Source organism: Charadrius vociferus, unplaced genomic scaffold, assembly GCF_000708025.1.
Source record: "Charadrius vociferus isolate BGI_N301 unplaced genomic scaffold, ASM70802v2 scaffold281, whole genome shotgun sequence".
In the NCBI taxonomy this organism is placed as follows: Eukaryota; Metazoa; Chordata; class Aves; order Charadriiformes; family Charadriidae; genus Charadrius; species Charadrius vociferus.
This window is the reverse complement of record NW_009646633.1, coordinates 364551-370920: the sequence shown is the minus strand read 5'-3', so window position 1 is coordinate 370920 and position 6370 is coordinate 364551.

Below are 6370 nucleotides of genomic sequence, written 5' to 3'. Positions count from 1 at the left end.
ATAGGCAACAAAAATTATTGGGGACACTGAAAGACTTCCAGATGAGGAGAGACTGAAGGATGAGGGGGAACATTTATTTTGAAGATGAGATAAATATGAGGGGATGTGATCCGTGCACATAAAAAAGGAGGTAGTAAATGGCACAGGGAAGGTAAATCAGGCACTGGTAGTCACCCTCTCTTGCGAGACAGAAACCCGGGAGCACCTGATGGGACTGAACGGCAGCGAGTTGAACATTGTCCACGGGACATATATTTTCCATGCTATTAACCGGCCGGGACTGGCCTGCAGCACTGGGACGAGCGGGGCGTTAACAGGACTCAGGGAAGCCTGAAAGGGGACTGGGTGGGTACCCAGAGCATCGCAGCTCCTCTGTGACCGTGGGGCACACAAACACCTCAGCCCACCTCCCCCAGTGGGGTTTTGCAGCATTTCCCTCGTTATTCTGCCACCCCGGAGCTGCAGCTGCATTAAGGGGGGGGGCACAAAGTCATGCCCCCTCCCCAGGGCACATCCACCTCGCTGGGGCGAGGGGCACCCGCCCGGAGGTGCTGGTGTGACTGTGGGTGCACTGGTGCTGCAGAAGAGCTTGGTGGGGCTGGAGGAGGTGCTCACTGCTAGCGGTGGTGGGGCCACAGCGGGACAGGGGTACCTGTACCCTGCGGCACTGCGTTTCCAACACACATGGAGCCACTCAGCACTGGGGTGGCCACCACGCCGGCTGGCGAATGATGTGGCTGCGAAACCCACCAGTGAGGATGACGAGGGATGGGGGCTCGGTGCCGGTGGGACGGCAGGCGGCTGCGCGCTCCCAAGGAGGGATGCAAAGCAGGAGGGCTGATGGGGCAGGTGGAGCGCGTTGCTGTGGTTCTCCGATCTCCTCTTTGTCCTGACAGCTCTCTCTGGGTCCCTTTCGGGGCTGCCCTGGGGATGCGCTGGTGTGACTCAGCCGCACACCCACGCTCCCACCCCACCCCGCTGCTGCGGCAGGTTCAAAGGCCGGGCGTCAACTGGCCCAAATCAAAACGCTTGGCGTAAACTGGTCGGAATCAAAACGCTTGGCTGTGACGGTTCTTTCCTGTGCTGGGGATTATGACGTTTGGGCTAATTCTGCACCATCAGATAAGGCTCAGCTCCTGCCCGGGCGTGCAGGAGGAGCCCGAAGGAATCAGTGGGATGCTGAGCGAGCGTAACACTCCCCCGTACCCTGTCCCTCTGCGGGGTTAGAGCCAACTGGTGAAACTAGAATGGCTGAACTAGGGCACAGAGATGCTATACATGCTATAGACATACGTGTACACACACGGTACGAACTCCTGACGTGTTGGCTCAGTGTGGGAGCTGCGGGTTCCTCCATCGCGGAGCAGCAGAGCCCCTTCATGCCACCCCCCGAGCGATGTGACGAGCAGCTCTCACATGGGGATTTTTTTGTCCTTTCATCATCTCCCCAGGGGCAAAAGCGTGTGCAATGGAGTGTCTTGTTTTGGCAGGGGTTAGTTTTTGGTTTTTTTTTTAAAAAAACCAACACGTTTCAAATATTCTGGTTGCTATGTGTTTCCGTCAGAGAAAGCCAGGTCAGGGATGAGCGCCGAGCGGTTGAAGCAGAAGTGGTGGGTTTTGCAGCGAGTCTTCAGTTTCTGGTTTGCTTTAGGTTTGGCCTCCCCCAAGTTGTTTCCCACGCAGCTGTGTTTTCTGTTCCAGAGGAAAAATAATTGTCAAACCCAGTGGCCTGGGTAGGCTTTGAGTTTTCTTCCTTGGAGGCCTCTGTCAATAAGGGCCACGAGTGGGATAATCTCATAGCTGGACGCAATGTCAGTGTGGGAAACAGAGATGTAGAGAGGATGGGACTGATGGACTTACGTGGACATGCAGGACCACGCTCTCCGAAGCTCTATAGCTTGTGTGCACACCTATATCACGGCACTGTACAGCAAAGGAGATGTGGCAAAGTCTTGGTAACTACAATGCTGGCGGGGTCTGAACCAAGGGGGAGAACACCCACACCTGGGGCCAACAGGAGAAGCTGCCAAAGGGCGATGCTTCTTGAAAACAAGTTCCAGCAAAGGCCCTAGAGCAGCCCAGTGACTTGAACCGGGTGGGACCTTCAGTCCTTCGAAAAGCCCTGATGCTCAGAACTGAAAATACTTTCCTCTGTCTTGCTGGTGGTCAGTTCACCCATTCTTCATCCCCAGGCAATGCAACCACAGAGGTGTTTGGGCGGCAGCAGTGCGATCCCACGGGAAGGCTGCCTCTCTCTGCGTTTTGTGCACAACCCGATGCCCTCTGACAAGTTCCTCCAGCGCTGTGCGTAGCCATGGAAGGCTACACACAAGAGGCAAGGATCTGGCTGACCAGTGAGGTGTCTGGCCGTGGAGATCGTGTTCCCACAGCTGCGTACTCACGTTTTTGATAAAAGGCATTGCATAAAACATGTAAAAATAGTGAAAACCCACTAGACCTCTGGGGCTCAGGTTTTTGAGGTAGAATAGCTCAGTAGAGCTCCTTTGGCCCACTCAAAGAACAAAATAGACAGGGTGCTGAGAGGATTCCCGTACAGGTTCCTTGTCCAGGAGGTGTCTGTACTAAAAACACTTTTGTAGACCCATTCCAGGCTAATGCCCCCTTTTGATTTCATCCATCTGCCCTGACTTAGCAACTTGGCCATTAAGGGCGAGCTAGTTATTGCAGGCTGCCTTTTAGTCAATGGGAGGAACAGGGCAATTCATCCCAATCTGAGATAAACCACAATGATTACTCTGGAGGGGTTCTTATTCCTCTTGACTTTAAAGGGAGCTTTCAAGTCTGGGTTGAAATTAAGTATCTAACTTTTAAAGCTCATGACATGAATCTCGCCCTGAAGGTAAACACCATTTAGGTGCTTATCCAGCGTGCAGTTCACTGTAAAATCCCTGCAGGAAAATGGCCATTAGAGAATCAGGCATTGCATTCACTTCAGTAGGGGAAATTACGGAGATCATAAGCTGTTAGCAAGGCTACAAAGGCTGTTTCTCCTGTAAGCATCCAGGGTCTCACCGGCTGGGCTGTGTCTTATTTGACCAAGAATGAGCAGAGAGTGCTTGACACCCATGCTGTCCTTGACTGAGGAGCAGCCTCACACCAGCCTGTCCATCTGTCCCGTCTGCAGCTGAGACTCAGCCCTGGGGATGTACCCAGCAACACCCCACACCTTGGACTTCAGTCACAGCTGATGACGTGCACGGTCAGGTTTTCAAAGGTATTTATTTGCCTAACGTTTCAAAAGGCCGTTCATCGTCTAAGGTTTGGAGGAATTTGCAGAAGTACCTCATCTGTCTGATTTTGGAGCCTAACTTGCCCAGGGCCATTGTAATCGTGTGTAGGAACCCACATACAGCTCTAGATACCTTTGGGAATTTCCTTTTTTTTCATTGTTCTAGTAAAAGTGTTAAAATTTGGTTTAACAGTAGAGGGTCTTCTGCGGTCTGAATTACAGCAAATTTACTTACAGTTTTCATTATTGGGAAGTTCAGGAGAAGGAATTATCCCACCAGGGAGTGCTGTTTAATTTCTGAGGAACCATTTTCTTGTCCTGATATAAATTTGATTGTAATGACAGGTAATTGTGGCAGTAGTATAACAATGATAAACCGTTGTGGAAATAGCAGTATTTTCAGTGCAACTTTGTGAAAATCCTTCAGAATGTAAACTAAATTAAACCAGAAAACCAGCTAATACGGGCTTAGTTTTTATGCCATGTTTGGTTCACTTTCGACTGAATAAAGACTAAGATAAAAGAGGAGAGGCACCGATCTCAGTATTTGGCCTCAACCTTCTGGTTCATTAAGGTCATTATAATCTACTTTGAGATTGTATACAGATCTTAAAATGTCAGAAATTGCCCCTCTCTATGTACAGCAGACCCAGAACTGGGCAAGAAGGGGTTGATGTGGGCTGGGCATGTTGAGACTTCGCAAATGTGAGCCTTGCCTGTAGCCTGTTCTCTGCAAAAGTGGTAGTACCGTCATGTTAGACCCCCCAAAACACTTAATTTTTTGAATCTAGAGCCCTTGTAGCCCTGGTTTTCATCCTCCTTTTCCTCTAGAAGGGGTCAGGTTCTTTCTGTCTGATTTGGATCTCATGCATCCCAACACTTGCACCACAGATATCGGCACATTTTATTTAGACCGAGTGAATACTTCACCCACCCCCTTCTTCTACCTAGGGCTTTGCAGCATCATTTGCAGCAACTGATCCCCTCGCCGTGCTCTGAGAACATTGCTATCGTCTTTACTTGAATTTCACACTGGTCTAAGTGTCGAAGGCTGAGTTCTGGCATGCAGAATCGAAGGGATATTCGCATTTTTAAATTAGCAGAGGGTGGAAATGAATGAATAGCTCTTCCCAAGGGTAGTGTTCTGGATCTGCTCAGTACAACCATCCTGAAAACTGGGCTGCTGCTGGTAATAACACAGCCTTAGCGGGGGCCTCCGCAGCACACGAAGGCTGGAGGTTGCCGCAGCAGCTCAGCAGTGTTTACCAGGGCAGGAGGAATAAGCTCAGCGTCTAATTCCCCTGGGAGCGCGGCGCGCTGATGTTTGCTGTCAGTCCAAATCTTGTCTCCGAAGGAAACAATGCGAAAAGCCAAACCTCTCTCCGACTCTCAGCCCTTGATTTCTCTGTTGCAGTGGGCTATTCCCATTTTCTAGGTCGGAAAATACAGCGTTTAAAAATGCGTATTGAACAGCACGGCGCCAGCTCCCCTCCTCGCATCCGCTCCTGTGCTGGTGTGGGCACAGGCACGCATGTACAAAACACACCACCTTGATAACTACTCCAGTAGGGGTTTTTTTTTCCCCCTCCCGCTCTGCTTAACACGGCTATTTTGGTGGCAGCTGGCCAAGCAGGAAAAGCAGATCAGCAAAAGGAGGCACATAAATTTATGTATGGACTTTGTCAGCCCGTGCAGGTAGTTGGCCACGTCCCTTCTGCCAGCGCTGCGCTCGGCTGTGTTAATGTCATTGTTCTTGTGTCGCGCCTTTTGGTAGGATGCCGTGCCTTAGGGACGCAGCCCCATTGCCGCTCACGTGTGCGTTGTCCTCCACTGTGCATCCTCCAGGGCAGCCCGGTAAAACAAGAACCTCAAGGAGAGACAGTGCGGATCACCCCAGCGAGAAATCCCTATTACAGAATTTTTGGGGCTCTGGCTCAGAAGGGAAAACTGGGGAAACCTGAATTTTTGGAGAGGGGATGAGATATCCAAGGCGTGAGAAATTGTCAGGGAATTATCTGACGAACCCATCTGATGGGATTAAATAAAAAGTGAAAAATAAATGCTTTTCTCTATGTTTCTTTGTCACTATTGCTAAAATATTGAAGTTTAAACAAGGAGGCTTTTAATGGAGGGTTGTCTCACAGGGTGTATTGTATTCACTGGAGTTTGCTCTCTCCTTGGCTAATTATATATATTTATTCATCTTATTGAAAGCTTCTCCAGGGCAAAGAGATGCTGGTTTATTTCTTTATTTAATAACGGAAACGCATAGCGGAGAGAGATCTGTTAAATATCAAGGCGCTTCAGTCTCTCATACTCTGGCTTCTGGTTGGGGCTGGAAGGGGACGATGCAGGGGGGTGGACAGGAACAAGGAGCTCCCACCATGGCTGCAGGCAGGAAGTGGGGAAATCTGGGGAGGAGATCTTGTCAGTGGTTTGGGCTGAGATTATCTTGAGGATGTTATGGGCATCCATCGTTTCCTTAGGATCCATTGGAAAGTCAAGTCCGGCCCTGCTCGCGCTCGTTGTCTGTGCTAGGGTCGCTCTGTAGCTGTTATGTCTCCTCTCCTTGATCCACCCAACTCCTCTTTGTGTGTTCGGGTTTCATGAACCACCCCATCTCCCTCTATAACTGTGTTAAGTCTCAGCATCTGCAGCATCTTTGGGCAAAGAGCTCCACAGTGCAACTACCTGGTGCGTGCAGAACCGGCTCCTTCTGCTGCTTCTGCACGTGCCATCCACAGGCTCCATTTGAAAGCCCTTAGTAGAGGAAGAGGCCGCAGATGGTCCTTCTCCAAGACTGTCTCTCCTTACTTGCAGGCTCTCCACCCTTCCCAGCTGGTGCCTGTCCAGGCTTGCAGGGGTTATCCCTGCACTCGAGCGATGTGGCTGTCCGCACCCCACCAGGGACAGAGAGGTGGACCCGTGGCTTGATGAGGAGAGCAAACGTTGGTCTGGAGAGCGCACGGCCGCCTCGTGTGCTGGGCGGTGTTGACTCAGATGGCAGGAGGAGCTGAGGCACAGGATCTTCGGTGGGTGAGCAGATGTGCCTCCGTGGTGCCGGCAGAGGTACGTCAGGGCTGTGGGAGGCTGTGCTGGTGCTCACAGCCCTGCCCTGGG